The sequence below is a fragment of the Schistocerca gregaria genome, unplaced genomic scaffold (genome assembly GCF_023897955.1).
Source record: "Schistocerca gregaria isolate iqSchGreg1 unplaced genomic scaffold, iqSchGreg1.2 ptg000896l, whole genome shotgun sequence".
Classification (NCBI taxonomy): Eukaryota; Metazoa; Arthropoda; class Insecta; order Orthoptera; family Acrididae; genus Schistocerca; species Schistocerca gregaria.
In genome coordinates, this window is record NW_026062257.1 from 416,504 (window position 1) to 436,798 (window position 20,295).

Genomic DNA, 20,295 nt, shown 5'->3' on the forward strand with positions numbered 1-20,295 from the left:
CGCCCCGAGCAGATGCAACGAACAAAATGAAAATGAGATGTCGTACAATTATCGCGTACGATGGACAACCGGGCACATGCTCAGGAAGCAGCCAGGAGAGTCACATTCGCTCTGATTATTTGCAGGGGCGGATCGCCAAGAGTCCTTCAAGAGAAGCGGCACAGCACGTTCCTCCATCGATCCTGCCAGTTACTTATGTACATCTGCGACGTCGTGCGGCGGGGATCGGGACATGCTGCCACCGCAGGCGGGCGAAGACGCTGTTGATGAGCCACATACGGTCCTCCTTATGCAGACGGAGTCGCCTGATTGACCTGAACAGCAATCGTCACCTCACAACGAGCGGCTGGATGTTGATTCACGAGTCGTGCCAACCCGAACTTTCCTCTCTGAAGGCGCCGAGGCACGGAGGCACGCCGTCTCGGGACTGTCTCTTGTGGGCAGGGGCAAACGATCACACCGATGTAGACAGTGTCGTGGATGTCCGTGCTCCGGAGTTGTCGACCGACGCTGCTCACTCTTAGGAACTGCCACGACGGACTTTTCTTCTTGCTGACACTAGTGCGGGGATGGAGGGGCGATGGAACACCGACGCAGCCGCGAGGAATCGTAACAAGAGGGGCTTCTTTGATAGCCGATGAACCACACCGACAGCCTCTCTCCAGTAACTCGTGGGCGGACGACTCTCAGGTGGGCACACCACATGCAGAAGAGGGGGAGTTACATCATCCTACCCATCTCCTGCGGACAACATGGTAATGGTAACGTCAGGGTGGCGTGCGGGTGAGCGAACCTGTCGCCACCGGGTGCACCGATGACTGACGCTGCCGTCGAGGGCGAACGACAGTCATGTCGATTCGTGAAGGATAACATCAATATCATCCAGTTGCGCGAGAATCTTGCATTGTTACGCGACACACTTTATTCAGCCGACACTGAGGTGGCCTTATTGCAGGAAATATACATTCTTGGCTTCCAGGACATTTCTGGATGCACGACACGCGTATCACATGCGTTGGATACAGGCAGTGGCCCCGCAAAACTTTTCAAAGAAAGTTTAATAGCGACCGATATAAGTTACCTATCAAATGCCAGGGGCATGGCTCTTATAATCCCAGAGATACTCCTCGTCAATGATTACGCAGCGTCCGGTACCAACAAAAGGCGTGAACGTTCCTCAGTTCTTTACTGAGGAATTAACACAGTTATGCCCAGGCAGGATAGATGATATGGTGATCGGGGGCAGTTTTATTGTACAATTCGCTATGACCAAATTCCTCAGCATACACTACGCCCAGAACTCGGCACTGTCATTTGCGAGCTCGATTAGATAGACACTTGGATCATCATCTGTGCTGATAGGGTTTCGCGCACTTTACGGGACATTAATCAAGCAGAATTAAAAGGCTGTATACATCCCGCTCTCTCGAGGATGCGGTCAAGGCAGCCGAGTTGTGGCCAGCTGCATTTACTGATCACACTGCTTACGCCTGTACCATCAAGCTTCGACGACAACTACTATGGCGTAGGCGCTGCCCGCTTACCTGATCTCAACGGAATGTCAACCGGCAGTTGGAGACACGTGTAGACTGTGCCTACTTAAACCTAAGTAACCTAAGGACATTACACAACACCCGGTCATCACGTCGCAGAGAAAATCCCTGACCCCCCCCCCTCCCCCCGGGAATCACAGAGTTTTACTACGTCATCCTCAGGTATTGTTCCGTTATGCGACAAACACGGGCTCGACAGATGACTGTCAACCGAGCACGTCAACACTGTGAAGGGACCATCATTTGAACTCGTCAAATGGTTGGAATCATCAACGACTGCCCTCCATATCCCACGTTGTTTTTGTTGGAGTCTTCAGTCCTGAGACTGGTTTGAAGCAGCTCCTTATGCTTCTCTATCCCTCTGAATCTGCTTAGTGTATTCATCTCTTGGTCTCCCTCTACCATTTTTACTTTCCACGCTGCCCTCCAATACTAAATTGGTGATCCCTTGATCCTACCAACCGATCCCTTCTTCTAGTCAAGTTGTGCCACAAACTTCTCCCCAATTCTATTCAATACCTCCTAATTAGTTATGTGATCTACCCATCTAATCTTCAGCATTCTTCTCTAGCACCATATTTCGAAAGCTTCTATTCTCTTCTTGTCTAAACTATTTGTCGTCCATGTCTCACTTCCATACATGGCTACACTCCATACAAATACTTTCAGTAAAGACTTCCTGACACTAAAATCTATATTTGATGTTAACAAATTTCTCTTCTTCAAAAACGCTTTCCTTGCCATTGCCAGTCTACATCTTATATCCTCTCTACTTGGACCATCATCAGTTATTTTGCTCCCAAAATAGCAAAACTCCTTTACTACTTTAAGTGTCTCATTTCCTAATCTAATACCTTCAGCATCAACCGACTTAATTCGAACACATTCTATTATCCTCGTTTGGCTTTTGTTGATATAATCTTTTATCCTCCTTTCAAGACACTATCCATTCCCCACAACTGCTGTTCGTAGTCCTTTGCTATCTCTGAGGTTTGCCGATGACATTGAGATGAAATAAATACATAAATCTATACTCGATGTTAACAAATTTCTCTTCTTCAGAAATGGTTACCTTGCCATTGCCAGTCTACATCTTATATCCTCTCTACTTCAAACATCATCTGTTATTTTACTTCCTAAATAGCAAAACTCCTTTACTACTTTAAGTGTCTCATTTCCTAATCTAATACCTTCAGCATCAACCGACTTAATTCGAACACATTCTATTATCCTCGTTTGGCTTTTGTTGATATAATCTTTTATCCTCCTTTCAAGACACTATCCATTCCCCACAACTGCTGTTCGTAGTCCTTTGCTGTCTCTGAGGTTTGCCGATGACATTGAGATGAAATAAATACATAAATCTATACTCGATGTTAACAAATTTCTCTTCTTCAGAAATGGTTACCTTGCCATTACCAGTCTACATCTTATATCCTCTCTACTTCGAACATCATCTGTTATTTTACTTCCTAAGTAGCAAAACTCCTTTACTACTTTAAGCGTCTCATTTCCTAATCTAATTCCCTCAGCGTTACCCGACGTAATTCGACTACATTCCATTATCATCGTTTTGCTTTTGTTGGTTTTCATCTTATATCTTCCTTTCAAGACACTATCCATTCCTTTCATTTGCTCTTCCAAGTCCTTTGCCCTCTCTGACAGAATTACAATTTCATCGCCGAACCTCAAAATAAAAATTCGGAGTATGTATTAAAATCCATGGAGAAGAAATAAAAACTTTGTTTACTTCACTGCTTACTCAATATACAGATTGAATAACATCGGGGAGAGGCTACAAACCTGTCTCACTCCCTTCCCAACCACTGATTCCCTTTCATGCCCCTCGACTCTTATAAATGCCATCTTGTTTCTGTACAAATTGTAAATAGCCTTTCGCTCCTTGTATATTACCCATGCCACCTTCAGAAATTCAAAGAGAGAAAACTTTTGACAGTGTTGACTGGAATACTCTAAGGAAAGGTCAACCTACGTTTCTAGCTTTTGCAGACATAATCTATTTTGTAAGATAAGTCGTAGGGTCAGTATTGCCTCACGTATTCCAATATTTCCTAACTGATCTTCCCTGAGGTCGGCTTCTACCAGTTTTTCCACTCGTCTGTAAAGAATTCGCGTTAGTATCTTGCTGCCATGACTTACTAAACTGATAGTTCGGTAATTTTCACATTTGCCAACACGTGCTTTCTTTGGGATTGGAATTATTATATTCTTCTTGAAGTCTGAGGGTAATTTTTCTGTCCCATGCATTTTGGTCACCAGATGGTAGTTGTGTTAGGCTTGGCTCTCCCAAGGCTGTCAGTAGTTCTAATTGAATGTTGTCTACTCCTGGGGCCTTATTTCGACTTAGGTCTTCCAGTGCTTTGTCAAACTCTTGATGCAGTATCATATCTCCTATTTCAACTTCATCTACATTTTCCTCCTGTTGTATGATATTGTCCTCAAGAACACCGCCCTTGTATAGACCCTCTATATACTCCTTCCACATTTCTGGTTTCCCTTCTTTGCTTAGAACTGCGTTTCCATCTCAAATCTTGAAATCCATGCAAGTGGTTCTCTTTTCTCCAAAGGTCTCCTTAATTTTCCTGTAGGCAGTGTCTATCTTTCCCCTAGTGACTATCACGACAGCTGTCCCGCAGAAATATGTGGACGGCAATCAGCGCAAAGCGTGTGGCACGTGGTGTCCACTGACAAGCAAATATTCTGTTAGGCCGAATTATGACAATGGTATGATGCACACAGGAGTAAAAAACAAACCAGTTTGAGATGGGCTATAGTACCGTGTATACACGTATTCTGGGTCAGGTGCACAAGCCATGGACTACTTGGGTTGAGTTTAACGTGAGCTACTGATGTGTTTGGCTTTATTTAGGGCTGTCCACATGTTTCGCTTTCGTTCCTAAGTACAGTGTGCCTGGTGGTTCATAAAGAAAGTTTGCTTCACTCCAGACTTACGTCCATTGTTATTCCGTGGTCACGTGATCGGACGACATGCTCATATCACTGAGGCCTGTATGCCCTCAACGTGCACTCCTGTGAGAACATCATTTACCGCATTCACCAGCTAGTAGACATTATAAATAGATTTCATTTGCCGGTTACTTGTTTACTCTTTTGTGCAGAGTCAATGTATTTATGGCAAACAAACCTCATCAAGTTCCATCGCCATGCCATCACTTTATCCTTGTCCCTCAACACAGTACAGGTGTACAGCAATAAAGCTAGTTCACTGCGCAACTGGCATGTGAGCAACAATATTAGCCTGTTCCGTCTTCACTGGTGATCCAGATGTGATCTGTGCATAACTTTTGGTGAAGAACTTTCGCTGATGTCTGTGACATGGAACCATTAGGTGACAAACCATCCAGTTTTTTGTAATAAGCCTCTGCATCCTTACATTTGTCCTATAGCCATCCCTGCTTAGCCATTTTGCACTTCCTGTCGATCTCATTTTTGAGACGGTTATATTCCTTTTTGCCCGCTTCATTTACTGCATTTTTATATTTTCTCCTTTCATCAATTAAATTCAATATATCTTCTGTTACCCAAGGACTTTTACTAGCCCTCGTCTTTTTACTTACTTGATCCACTGCTGCCTTCACTACTTCATCCCTCAAACCTACTCATTCTTCTTCTACTGTATTTCTTTGCCCTATTCCTCTCAATTGTTCCCTTATGCTCTCCTTGAAACTCCTTACAACCTCTGGTTCTTTCAGTTCATCCAGATCCCATCTCCTTAAATTCCCACCTTTTTGCAGTTTATTGAGTTTTAATCTACAGTTCATAATCAATAGATTGTGGTCACAGTCCACATCTGCCCCTGGAAATGTCATACAATTTAAAACCTGGTTCCTAAATCTCACGCATCGAGTGGCAGCTCGAATTCTGCGTACGACGTCCCGTGTCCTATCAATTGATGAGTCATCGATAGGTGGGACGCATAATATCCGCTCCGCCCTGTGCCGCTGATTGCCCTCGCTAAGGTGCGTCGCGTATCGGGAGCTCTGGCTGCGATGTTCGTCAAGCATTTGATTGCGTCAGTCATACGTACTAAACTGCTGTTCTTCAGAATAAGCATTACCCCGACGCTTCCTCCGAGGTGTTACTCGTCTCCTACGTGGCGCAACAGGGAAAGCGCTTGTCAACGTTAGACTGTCGAACACCTTGTAAATTCGCCGCTGTGTTACACAGGTACGCCTATTACGGACAATACTGTACGCCCTGCAGTAGAACCTTTGTTGTGCGGGCTGCGACACCGCCTCACGGGTTTGTCTCTTGGTGGCTTCTTTTTTAGGTGCACTGCGTATGCTGATGATCTGATGTTACCTCTTCGTGACGAACGTGATGTTCGCAAATCATTGGATTGGTTAGCCACTTCGAAGCTTCGAGATGCCGTGTAAATGTACATAAATCAATGGTTTTGAACACTGGCGTGGGATGACACCTGCGAGGGTGGCACTGCGCGATAACATCCGTTGTCTCGGTATCGACTTCACGGACTACATCTCACGCACGACCACCATCAATTATCGGAGTCTCTTGCAAGTGCTGGGCTTGTGGATCTTCGTCTTCGTGTGTAGGACCTACATCAACGGACCGAATATGTTAACGTCTATCGGGCATCACGAATTCCGCACGTAGCGCAAACACTACCGATGCCTAAACACATAGCTCGGAGCATCGTGGCCGCATTCGGTTCCTTTGTCAGCGCTGGAATGATATTAAAGGTTCGATATTACTCCGTCACTCTTCCGAAAGAACGAGGCGGACTTGGCCTTGTCAGTGTTCACTATCGAGCAGTATTTCTCTTCGTTAGTTTGCACCGCAGGCTATGGCGACGATGACCGACCAGCCTCACCGGCCTACTGACGGATGGCCTGGCACCGTGTTCCCTTGACCCTCAGGTCAGACACGGGTGCCCTTTTCCTGCTTTGGCAGGCTTTACCTGGAGTACGGCAACCTCCCCGTCTCTCGCTTACCAACAGCCAGTCACCTGCCGCACACTACTTCGCCGCCGGTCGCTTAATGTCGTCGAATTGACGTGTCCTACCGTGCACTGGAACGTAGTATGGTGCACTGTCAACGCGGTGACGCTCGATCCTGGTGTACGTTCGACCTGGTATTCGAGGGACTCTCCATAGGACCCATCTTGCAGATTCGCCTTATGTGTGAACTGCAACGTCTAGAATAGAGACCAACACCGGCTCCATTGTGGGCCAGTGGAAGAGATCTGGTGTTTCGAGCGTCAAAGTCTGGCTCTCTTTTTACGTATGTCACCCTCTTATGCCGATTCCCGCACTCTACTCTACCTGGACGATGTTTATTATCCGAGGACGAAACACAACGCTGTCACGTAGATACAGTGCATGTACTACAGCTATTAAAACATCGATATCTAAGCCTCTTGTGGCGGTAATACAACACTAATGCTGTAGGTAGATAATAAATTTAAACAAATTTAAAGAAATTAATACAAATTTATAGAGATTATATTCGAAGTGAATTGGAAACACGATACTAACTCCCATCGGGTGCTAGAGCAAATTTCGTGAACAGAGTGGATGGTTGTAGTGCTATAATCGTTTAAATAAAGATTTATGTCTAGTTCATGTAATACAGTTATTCATATCTCAGCCTGTTATGGCGGTAGCATGAAACTAATGCAGCAGATAGGCAATAAATTTATAAAAATTTGAACAAATTATATTCGAATTGAAAGGAAACACCATACTAACTCTCATCAGCTGCAAGAATAAACTGTTAGAGCAAATTTCGTGAACATTCTCAAAGACGGTGGCGAACACACTTGATGGTTGTAGAGGTTCTAATTGTTTAAATAAGGACTTATGTCCAGTGCAAGTAATAGAGCTATCGATATCTTAGCCCCCTATGGCGGTAACACGACACTAATGCTGTAGGTAGATAATAAATTTAAACAAATTATATCCGAATTGAATGAGCAGGCTCTAGTGGAGGCAACACAACACTAACTCCCATGATTTGTGGGAGTAAGCTCTTAGAGGCAGTACCACAATCCTCTTGGAAAATGCACGTTAATTTCGCTCTAACTGCTTAATAAGGACTTATGTGTAGAGTTGAATGATTTGATGTAACATACCGACAACCTATATCTCAGCCTCGTGGTGGTAACACACTAATGCCGTAGGTAGATAATAAATTTAAAGAAATCTAATCAAATTTAAACATATTTAAACAAATTTATAAAAATTATATTCGAATTGAATGACAATATCATAATAACTTGCATCAGCTGCAGGAGTAAGCTCTTAGAGGAAAATTCGTGAACATTTGGCAAGAGCATGGCGAAAACACTTGATAGTGGTACTACCTCTAATGGTTTAAATAAAGACTTATGCCTACTTCCTAGGAAGAGTTGACTTAGGTTAGTGGAGATAGCCAATTCTTTCTCGCCATTTTTTTAGGTTAGTAGAGGTAGCGCAATTGAGCTATCATCCCTCCAAAAGCCACTATCTTGGATAACGGTAATCGTGTCATCAGCTAACATCAATCGCGTCATCAGTTGCCCCACTACTTGAAGTTACTCATTCTGAAACACTAAATTTTGAAAGTAACGTTAAATGTAATGCAAAAAAAGACGTTCAGTAACCTCAGTGTAACTTAATGCAAAATTTAGAAAACGGCAAGCATTTATTTTTGACTATTGAAAGATTGAACTGAATTACCTTTAAGCATATGAGAAATCGGTTTCACTTTTAAAATAACAACAATCAAATAAATACCAAGGTAGCAGAAGTCACTCTCTAAGGTTAATACAGAGTAAATGAAATTGCGCTCTCTTAATTTATATTGTTGTAGCCTACAGTCCTGAGGCTGGTTTGATGCAGCTCTCCATGCTACTCTATCCTGTGCAAGCTTCTTCATCTCCCAGTACCTACTGCAACCTACTTTCTTCTGAATCTGCTTGGTGTATTCATCTATTGGTCTCCCTCTACGATTTTTACCCACCACGCTCCCCTCCAACACTACACTGGTGATCTCTTGATGTCTCAGAACATGTCCTAGAAGTCGATCCCTTCTTCCAGTCAAGTTGTGCCACAAACTTCTCTTCTCCCCAATCTTATTCAATATCTCCTCATTAGTTATGTCATCTACCCATCTATTCTTCAGCATTCTTCTGTAGCCCCACATTTCGAAAGCTTCTATTCTCTTCTTGTCTAAACTATTTATCGCCCATGTTACACTTCCATACATGGCTACACTCCATACAAATACTTTCAGAAACGACTTCCTGACACCTACATCTATACTCAATGTTAACAAATTTCTCTTCTTCAGATAAGCTTTCCTTGCCGTTGCCAGTCTACATTTTATATCCTCTCTACTTCGACCAACATCAGTTATTTTTCTCCCCAAATAGAAAAACTCCGTTACAACTTTGTCACATTTCCACCTTCAGCATCACCCGACTTAATTCGACAACATTCTATTATCCTCGTTTGGCTTTTGTTGATATAATCTTTTATCCTCCTTTCAAGACACTATCCATTCCCCACAACTGCTGTTCGTAGTCCTTTGCTGTCTCTGAGGTTTGCCGATGACATTGAGATGAAATAAAAACTTTGATAGAATTACAATGGATTTTAATACCTACTCCGAATTTTTCTTTTGTTTCCTTCACTGTTTGCTCAATATACAGATTGAATAACATCGGGGCGAGGCTACAAACCTGTCTCACTCCCTTCCCAACCACTGATTCCCTTTCATGCCCCTCGATTCTTATAACTGCCATCTGGTTTCTGTACAAATTGTAAATAGCCTTTCGCTCCCTGTATATTACCTTCAGAAACTGAAAGAGAGAAAGCTTTTGACAGTGTTGACTGGAATACTCTAAGGAAAGGCAAACATAGGTTTCTAGCATTTGTAGACTTAATCTATTTTCTAAAATAAGTCGTGGGGTTAGTATTGCCTCACGTATTCCAATATATCTACATAATCGAAACTGATCTTCCCCGAGGTCGGTTTCTACTAGTTTTGCCAATCGTCTGTAAAGATTTCGCGTTAGTATGTGGCAGCTGTGACTTATTAAACCGACAGATCTGTAATTTTCACATCTGTCAATTCCTGCTTTCTTTGGGATTGAAATTATAATATTCTTCTTGAAGTCTGTGGGTATTTCGCCTGCAGATGGTAGAGTTTTGTCACGACTGGCTTTCCCAAGGCTGTCAGTAGTTCTAATGGAATGTTATATACTCCCGGGGCCTTGTTTCGACTCAGGTCTTTCAGTGCTCTCTCAAACTCTTCACGCAGTATCGTATCTCCCATTTCATCTTCATCTACATACTCTTCCATTTCCATAATATTGTCCTCAAGTACATCGCCCTTGCGTAGACCCTCTATATACTCCTTCCACCTTTCTGCTTTCCCTTCTTTGCTTAGAACTGGGTTTCCATCGGAGCTCTTGATATTCATGCAGTTGGGTCTCTTTTCTCAAACGGTCTCTTTAATTTTCCTGTAGGCAGTATCTATCTTCCCCCAAGTGATATAAGCCTCCACATCCTTACATTTGTCCTGTAGCCATCCCTGCTTAGCCATTTTGCACTTCCTGTGGTTCTCATTTTGAGACGTCTGTATTCCTTTTTGCCTGCTTCATTTTCTGCATTTTTATATTTTCTCCGTTCATCAATTAAATTCAATATTTCTTCGGTTACCCAAGGATTTCTGCTAGCCCTTGTCTTTTTACCTACTTGTCCTCTACTGCATTCACTATTTCATCCCTCAAAGCTACCCACTCTTCATCTACTGTATTTCTTTCCCCCATTCCTTTCAATTGTTCCCTTATGCTCCCCCTGAAATTCTGTACAACCTCTGGTTTAGTCAGTTTATCCAGGTCCCATGTACTTAAATTTCCACCTTTTTGCAGTTTCTTCAGTTATAATCTACTGTTCACAACCAATAGATTGTGTAAGAGTCCACATCTGCCCCTGGAAATCTCTTAGACTATACAACGGTAAGATACAACTTAAAACCTGGTTCCTAAATCTCTATCGGATACCTGCTAGTATCACCAGGATTCTTCCATGTATACAACCTTCTCTTACGATTCTTGAACCAAGTGTTGGCTTTGATTAAGTTGTGCTCTGTGCGAAATTCTACCAGGCTGCTTCCTCTTTCATTTCTTACCCCCCATTTACATCTACATGACTACTCTGCAATTCACATTTACGTGCTTGGCAGAGGGTTCATCGAACCACATTCATTCTATCTCTCTACCATTCCACTCCCGATCAGCGCGCGGGAAAAACGAACACCTAAATCTTTCTGTTCGAGCTCTAATTTCTCTTAATTTATTTTGATGATCATTCCTTCCTATGTAGGTTTGGTTCAACAAAATATTTTCGCATTAGGAAGAGAAAGTTGGTGAACGAAATTTCGTAAATAGATCTCGCCGCGACGGAACACGTCTTTGCTTTAATGACTTCCACCCCAACTCGCGTATCATATCTGCCACACTCTCTCCCCTATTACGCGATGATACAAAAGGAGCTGCCATTTTTTGCACCCTTTCAATGTCCTCCGCCAATCCCACCTGGTAAGGATCCCACACCGCGCAGCAATATTCTAACAGAGGACGAACGAGTGTAGTGTAAGCTGTCTCTTCAGTGGATTTGTTGCATCTTCTAAGTGTCCTATCAATGAAACGCAACCTTTGGCTCGCCTTCCCGACAATATTATCTATGTGGTCCTTCCAACTGAAGTTGTTGATAATTTTAACACCCAGGTACTTAGTGCTATTGACAGCCTTGAGAATTGTACTATTTATCGAGTAATCGATTTCCAGAAGATTTCTTTTGGAACTCATGTGGATCACCTCAGACTTTTCGTTATTTAGCAACTGCCACCTGCCGCACCATTTAGCAATCTTTTCTAAATTGCTTTGCAACTGATACTGGTCTTCGGATGACCTTACTAGACGGTAAATTACAGCATCATCTGCGAACAAAGTAAGAGAACTGCTCAGATTGTCACCCAGGTCATTTATATAGATCAGGAACAGCAGAGGTCCCAGGGCGCTTCCCTGGGGAACACCTGATATCACTTCAGTTTTACTCAATGATTTGCCGTCTATTACTACGAACTGCGACCTTCCTGACAGGAAATCACGAATCCAGTCACACAACTGAGACGATACCCCATAGGCGCGCAGCTTGATTAGAAGGCGCTTTTGAGGAACGGTATCAAAAGCTTTCCGAAAATCTAGAAATACTGAATCAACTTCAGATCCCCTGTCGATAGTGGCCATTGCTTCGTGCGAATAAAGAATTAGCTGCGTTGCACAATAACGATGTTTTCTGAAACCATACTGATTACGTATCAATAGATCGTTCCCTTCGAGGTAATTCATAATGGTTGACGTCGGTTTTCAGTAGGGTTTTGGAGCATATCCTGTATTCAATGATACAGGTCTGTTGTTCGTTGGATTACTCCTACTACCCTTCTTGAACACTGGTGCGACCTGCGCAATTTTCCAATCTGTAGATACAGATCTATCGGTGAGCGAGCGGTTGTATATGGTTTCTACGTAGGGAGCTATTGTACCAACGTAATCTGAAAGGAACCTAATCGGTATACAATCTAGACCTGAAGACTTGCCCATATCAAGCGATTACAGTTGCTTCGCAACCCCGAAGGTTACTTCTAAGAAACTCATGCTAGCAGCTGTTCGTGTTTCAAATTCTGGAATGTTCTATTCGTCTTCCCTGGTAAAGGAAATTCGGAAAACTGCGTTCAGTAAGTCCGCTTTAGCTTCACAATCGTCGGTAACAGTACCATCGGCACTGCGCGACGAAGGTATTGACTGCGTCTTGCCGCTTGTGTACTTTACATATGACCAGAATTTCTTCGGATTTTCTACCAAATTTCGAGACAATGTTTTGTTGTGGAACCTATTAAAAGCATCTGGCATTGAAGTCCGTGCCAAATTTCGCATGTCTGTAAATTTTAGGCAATCTTCGGGATTTCGCATTCTTCTGAACTTCGCATGCTTTTTCCGTTGCCTCTGCAATAGCGTTCGGCCCTGTTTTGTGTACCATGGGGGATCAGTTCCATCTCTTACCAATTTATGAGGTATGAATATCTCAATTGCTGTTGCTACTATATCTTTGAATTTGAGCCACATCTCGTCTACATTTCCGTAGTCAGTTCGGAAGGAATGGAGACTGTCTCTTAGGAAGGCTTCTAGTGACACTTCATCCGCTTTTATTTTGCGTTGGTTTCTGGTGGATTTGGAAGAAATGGCATTGAGCCTAGCTACAACGACCTTGTGATCACTAATCCCTGTATCAGCCACAAACACTCCAGAGCTAATAGCATCGTGACTAAGAGGTCAAGTGTGTTTTCGAAACCATTTACAATTCAAGTGGGTTCGTGGACTAACTGCACGAAACAATTTCGGAGAAAGCATTTAGGACAATCTCGGAATATGTTTTCGCCTACCACCGGTTTTTAACAAGTATTTTTGCCAACATAACGAGGGAAGGTTGAATTCCCCACCAACTATAACCGTTAGAGTGAGGGTATTTATTTGTTACGACACTCAAATTTTCTCTGAACTGTTCAGCAGCTATATCATCGGAGTCTGGGGGTCGGTAGGAGGAGCCAATTCAGTTGTTAAGTATAACCACCGCACATAGGAATTCGCACTGAGTACCTACTTCGGCTTCACTACAAGATAAACCACTACTGACAGACACAAACAGTCCACCACCAATTCTGCCTAATCTATCTTTCCTGAACACCGTCTGAGACTTCGTAAAAATTTCTGCAGAACTTATTTCAGGCTTTAGCCAGCTTTCTGTACCTATAACGATATCAGCTTCTGTGCTTTTTATTAGCGCTTGAAGCTCAGGGACTTTTCCAGCGCAACTACAACAATTTACAACTATAATTCCGACTGTTCCTTGATCCAAGCACGTCCTGTAATTGCCAAGCACCCTTTGACATTGCAGCCCATCCCGCACTTTCCCGAGGACTTCTAACCTAAAAAACCGCCCAGTCCACGCCACACAGCCTCCGCTACCCGTGTAGCCGCCAGCTGAGTGTAGTGAACTCCTGACCTATTCAGCGGAACCCGAAACCCCACCACCCTATAGCGCAAGTCAAGGAATCTGCAGCCAATACGGTCGCAAAACCGTCTGAGCCTCTGATTCAGACCCTCCACCCGGCTCTGCACCAAAGGTCCGCAATCGGTTCTGTTAACGATGCTGCAGATGGTGAGCTCTGCCTTCATCTCGTAAGCAAGACCGGCAGCCTTCACCAAATCAGATAGCCGCTGGAATCCAGAGAGAATTTCCTCAGATCCAAAGCGACACACGTCATTAGTACCGACATGTGCCACCACCTGCAGCTGGCTGCACCCTGTGCTCTTCATGGCATCCGGAAGGACCCTTTCCATATCAGGAATGACTCCTCCCGGAATGCACACGGAGTGCACACTGGATTTCATCCCCTCCTTAGCCGCCGTATCCCTAAGGGGCCCCATTACATCGCCTAACATTGGAGCTCCCAACTACCAGTAAGCCCACCCTCTGCGATTGCCCGGACCTTGAAGGCTGAGAATGATCCTCTTAAACAGGGCAGGCAGCTACATCTGGCTCAGCCAGAGACAGTGCCTGAAACCGGTTTGTCAGACGCACAGGGGAGGCTTTCGCTGCCTGCCACGCCTTGGAACGACCTCCCAATCAACCACAGGCGAGGGCTCAGCCCCACTGCGGGCAGCAACCGGGGCAACCACAGCGGCAGACCGATCTGGGGACAGACGGGACGAGGTTGACATCCCTGTGATACCCGAGCCCGGCTCCCCACAGTGGTGCCCATTGGCAACAGCCTCAAGCTGCGCGACCGAAGTCAGCGCCGATTGCAGCTGTGAGCGAAGGGATGCCAAGTCAACCCTCATCCGAACACAGCAATCGCAGTCCCTGTCCATTCTAATCGATGTTTCACAACAGTTACCGAAACACGAGAACGTGCCTAGATAACGCAAGCGGAACACGCAAAGAATATATCAACTAACCTGTACAAATGCCTAACGACTGCGCTACAATCTGCTGAATCAGTTTTGATATTCTTATGACACTCGATGATTGCATGGAAAGGAAAGGGACCCTGCATGGTAATAATGTGTGAGGACAATGCAACACAGGTGTCCTAGAAATTTTAACTTTTGCAAGTTATTATTCAGGTTATTCATACTCTGTGAATGAAATGTTGCTGGTTGATGCCTCTCTACACTACAATGTTTGTCAATTAACAGTCCTTCGATATTGTAGCTGTGCGGATGACAAGTATGTAGCCGACGACAATGCGGAGCTGCTGTTGCTGCTGCTGCTTGATGAGAGGAACCCCGAGTCGTCTCCAGAGCCACGGATACGTACGGGACAGGCAACAGCTGAAACTGCAGCTTCCCCCGCCTGTCCACTCCTACCGTGCTCTCAGTAATCGCAGGTTAACGAGTGAGGGATGTCTACACTGGCGCGAGTATAGGTACACACCGGGTCGGCCGGAGCGTTCAACAAACACTTCCGCACTCTTTCATGACACAAACTGCTCTGCCTCCCATCTGCACGCCACGCGACAGAGGCTCTCCATGCGCAAAGATAAACATCGGTACAGCTATTATCATTTCGTCTTTGCTATTGATACATCTCAATAAAGCTCCCTTGGCTATTACCCGGCAATTTATAATATTTCTATTATAATTACAATCAATTATATACAGTCAAATTTTTATTTAATACGTAATCGAAGTATTGATGTATTTAATTTCTGTAGTGCAGCATATAGCATCAGAATCAAGAGTATAGTGCAAGATATCAACGAAAATTAAACGGCGAAAATTTTGTATGTTGCAGACGGTACTTTGTCTGCATTTTTGGTGTTATACCCTCTATGAGACATGTGTATATTGATGATTACCCGGTACACGCCTGATCACGTGGTACTGTAGACATGCCAGAAAATGGAGAGACACCGAAATCCATTGCAAATAAATACATAAAAAACCACATTTAGACGTCAACTGCTAGGAGTCTCACGCGTACATCCGCAGGACTATCTCATGTATATATGTTTGAGGGAATCCCATCATTCCCAGAGTGACAGGTAGGTATTGCAACTCGCCGGACAATGATGTGACCGCCCAACATTCACCAAGCTTTTGTATGAACAGAAGGACCTCCACTTGCTTTGCCTGTAAGGTAGGACGATAATTGCCCGTGGATGATACTGAGGCCAAGAAGATTTACTAATCATCAGGACACAGTGGTTGCGAATGCTGAGAGATATCGTAAACCAACCATTAACCAGGAAAGGAATCCTTTTACATTGACAATTTTTTTGTGAAATACGTCTTTCTTTATGTGTGTGGCAAAGGCATTGCCCAACCGTAAGGGAAGCTGCTAAGAAGTAATTCTGCTGACTGCTTGTAGAATCCTATCTGGCTAATCAAACGTAAAGAAACGACCACGGTGAATAAAGTGCTCGGAATACTGCTGCATCCAGTAACTGACCTGTGCTGATATTTCGTCCGAGACTTCTTCGTAGCCGTAATATTCTTCACAGATGTCAGCATCTTCCGAATTGCTGTTTTATATTTTTTATTGAGGTCAGAGTATGTGTTACTCGATGCATATATCTCGCTTACCAAGTGGAATGGTGCTACGAAGGTAAGTTCACCCAGAGTTTCAAGAACTCTGAAGGAATTTCGTCTACTACAGCTGCCTTCTTTTGATTTATGTGTTTCAGTGCTCTTCGGCAGCTGCTGTTGTTATAACGTCAAAACTCAGAGACTGAAAAATATTCCCGTTACGAGCAATACTACCGCTGAAATGGGTAGTTTGAAGCGCGAGAAGTTGTCAGATACTACCCTACGCCTTGTACTGTACATGAACGCCTGCGGTTCAGCGGGGCAACCTCATGGCTGGATGCACGTTCCCCTCACGCTGCGGCATCCCGTCACACCGGTAAGCTCTGCGGACTGCCGTGTCTCATGCAGAAAAGGTATTTGGCTGGTGCATAAGTTCTAACGTAACACAGACGTTTATCAATAATACGTTCTCCTTCTCTATTTAAAACAATCCGTCAACGCTGGAGTACGTTTTATATTCCGCGACTGTGGAAATCACGTGGTTTTGAGGCGAAGAACTCGTCGAGCCATGTTCATAGAGCATCTTCATTGGAAAGGGAAGTTCCTTCAAGGTTGTATCTGTGTATGAGGACACCAGATCAGCTGAATAACGTGGTTGCGGAAGGACTCCCCAACACAACTCCCGTATAGTGTCTTCCCTCAGCCTAGCAAAATGCGGGTGGTCGTTATCGTGGAGCAGCATCACTTCACGCGGTCTTCCTCCTTGTCGTTCTTGGATTGCGTCTGCAAAACGTCGCGGTTGCTGAGAATAAACGTCAGCAGTGATGGTTACACTTCGGGGAAGCAATTCGTAGCGCACCAGATGCATAACATCATCTTTTGTAGATGATTACAGGTCGTTGTTCGGGGAGTTGCTGCTTTGCTAAGCTCAACCATTCCTTTCGTTTCCCTGTGTTAGCATTGTTGTTGTTTGCTGTCTTCAGTTCTGAGACTTTCTTGATGCAACTCTACATGCTACTCTATCCTGTGCAAGCTGCTTCATCTCCCAGTACCTACTGCAACCTTCATCCTTTAGAATCTGCTTAGTGTATTCATCTCTTGGTCTCCGTCTACGGTTTTTACCCTCCACGCTGCCCTCCAGTGCTAAATTTGTGATCCCTTGATGCCTCAGAACATGTCCTACCAACCGGTCCCTTCTTCTTGTCAAGTTGTGCCACAAACTCCTCTTCTCCCGAATTCTATTCAATACTTCATCGTTAGTTATGTGATCTGCCCATCTAATCTTTAGCATACTTCTGTAGCACCACATTTCGCAAGCTTCTATTTTCTTCTTGTCCAAACTATTTATCTTCATGTTTCACTTCCATACACGGCTGTCGTGCGGTAGCGTTCTCGCTTCCCACGCCCGGGTTCCCGGGTACTATTCCCGGCGGGGTCAGGGATTTTCTCTGCCTCGTGATGACTGCGTGTTGTGTGCTGTCCTTAGGCTAGTTAGGTTTAAGTAGTTCTAAGTTCTAGGGGACTGATGACCATAGATGTTAAGTCCCATAGTGCTCAGAGCCACTTGAACCATTTGAACCATACATGACTACACTCCATACAAATACTTTCAGAAACGACTTCCTGACACTGAAATCTATACTCGATGTTAACAAATTTTTCTTCTTCAGAAACGCTTTCCCTGCCATTTCCAGTCTATATTCTATATCCTCTGTACTTCGACCATTATCAGTTATTTTGCACCCCAGTAGTGGTACGGAGTAGTCATCGTCGGTGTTGTTCACGAGCCAAGCAATGATGCACATGTGGTCACCTGCTGATTTTGTGATTTTGGCTTAGGGCATGCGGCACCCGTACTCTTGATGTTTGAGCCTTTCCCATTACACTTAAATTCGTACGGTGGTGAAATAATTGCAGTTTACCACATTTACCAGCTCTCGAGTACACTCGCGTGGATCATTGTGGGTTCATGAGTGTGAACGACTTCCATCAAACAGCGAAATCATTAACGTCAAAACGATCCTCCTTAACAAGAGAAAACCACTTCCTTAGAGTTCTCTGTCCAATAGTCCAATAGTATTATCCCCACACACGGTGCAAATGTTTCTGGGTGCCTCCGCTGCTGTAGCCCCTCGAATGAACTGAGACCGTGAAAAATGTCGGAAATGTTCCGATTTCTCCTGTTTGTACTCCATTTTGTAGCGTCGACAGCTCCACTCACTATCTTCAGACACAATATTTCAACATGTAAACTCAAATAGCAACAGTAAACTAAAAATAAAAACTGACAATCGTTAAATAAACCCATAGCAACCTGAATACCAGCTGACAAAAAAAAAAAAAAAAAAAAAAAGAAAAAGCTGTGAACTTCTGCACCAGCCTAATAGATACATATTTTCAAGTGAACCTAAGATTTCAGACTTAAATTTTTTGTTTTAGAGCGATTGTATCAGGACGCTAATTATGGACAAAGTATGGTCACAAAATTTCGACATAATATTTACAGATGACTTTGACATAACACAAATCAATATTTTGCACATTTTGCGCCATTTTCTGGAGCATCTATGTTCCACTACATCCGCATTATGTACAAACCAGCAGAATGTCTGAGATTTATAGTAGTGTTGCAAAACAATACCTATGATGTATAAGAAAACACAATTAGTTACTTCAGACTTTTTTTGAGTACACCCTGTGGTCCATAGCATTCTACTTAAAGCTCCTAAAGCATCTCGCTAACACTAGGCAGATATGAGACATCGACGTGACAATTCTAAACACTGCGTATGACTTTAGTATGACAGATGTATCCCATCAGCAACGAAAGATTTAACTTTTTCTCAGTTACCCTGATTTATTTAAAGAAATTAAATCGTTTTTCGCAAAACTAGGCCTCACGCTGGTCTATTTGCTTCCTCATTTGGTCATATCCTACTCTTTGTTTCGAACAATTTATAGAGAATCATATTTTCGTTACAATGAAAAATTTGACCAATGAAATATACAGACAGCATTCCGCTCTAGGCAGAAGCACGCCAAAAAGAGAAACTAAAGTGTAGCCTGTATAGAAACAATAGCTGTTGTACGTTCTCGCTTCCCACCCCCGGGTTCCCGGGTTCGATTCCCGGCGGGGTCAGGGACTTTCTCTGCCTCGTGATGGCTGGCTGTTGTATGCTGTCCTTAGGTTGAAGTAGTTCTAAGTTCTAGAGGACTGATGACCATAGATGTTAAGTCCCATAGTGCTTAGAGCCATTTTTTGAATAACTGTTGTAGAATTAAGGAACATGTTTTATGTGGAAGAACTGCGATGTTTTTGGAAAATGAATATCTCTTCTATAAAAGTCAACATTGACTTATCAGGATGGCAACGTGAGAAGGCAGTATTGAATACTGAAAAGAATTGTCAGCACCATTGCTCTTTGCAACGTATGTGAGCCGTGACTGGCTGGATGGGTGCCTTGCTTTTTTTTTTTTTTTTTTAATCATTTGTTGTAGCCCAGTGGTTACCGCAATAACGTTGCTGTCTTCTCTCCGTGAGCCGCAGCAGTGTGTATCGATACTAGTAATGCTGTACTATGTCTGGTGTGGTGGATATGTTTTCCGGGTGTGCTGTGTGTGACAGTCGGTCCGTTGGGTCAGAGCAACGAGGAAGTCTCTGTGGCGCGTGGTCAGACCGGAGCCGCTGGCGGCGTGCACGTGCGGTTGGAGTTGTGAGGCGCTTGTTGCGAGGGTTACGAAGTTCGTCAGCCACCGAAACTGGACTCTAAAGTTGAGTGCTCACTTAACCTACTATCAAGCCTCAACTGCTATCACATCTCTTGGTTTGATCCTGGTTGTCACTTTCTGAGAGATCCACGCGAGCAACAACGTGTGTGCATTGAAGTCGACTAGAATTGCAGCCGTCTTCCTGTGTGGTGTTAAACTTCATTAATGAAGGAATGACTTAAATTAAGTGTACCAGAGGTATCTCCTGTGTTGTGGCCGTTGACGTTCCAGTGACCTAAAGTGGTTGTTGACGTAGTTTCTGGCAGTGTATTTTCCACATCGTGTTGGTATTGTACAGCACAGCGTGTAGTGTGACAGCTAAGGTGTTGGTAG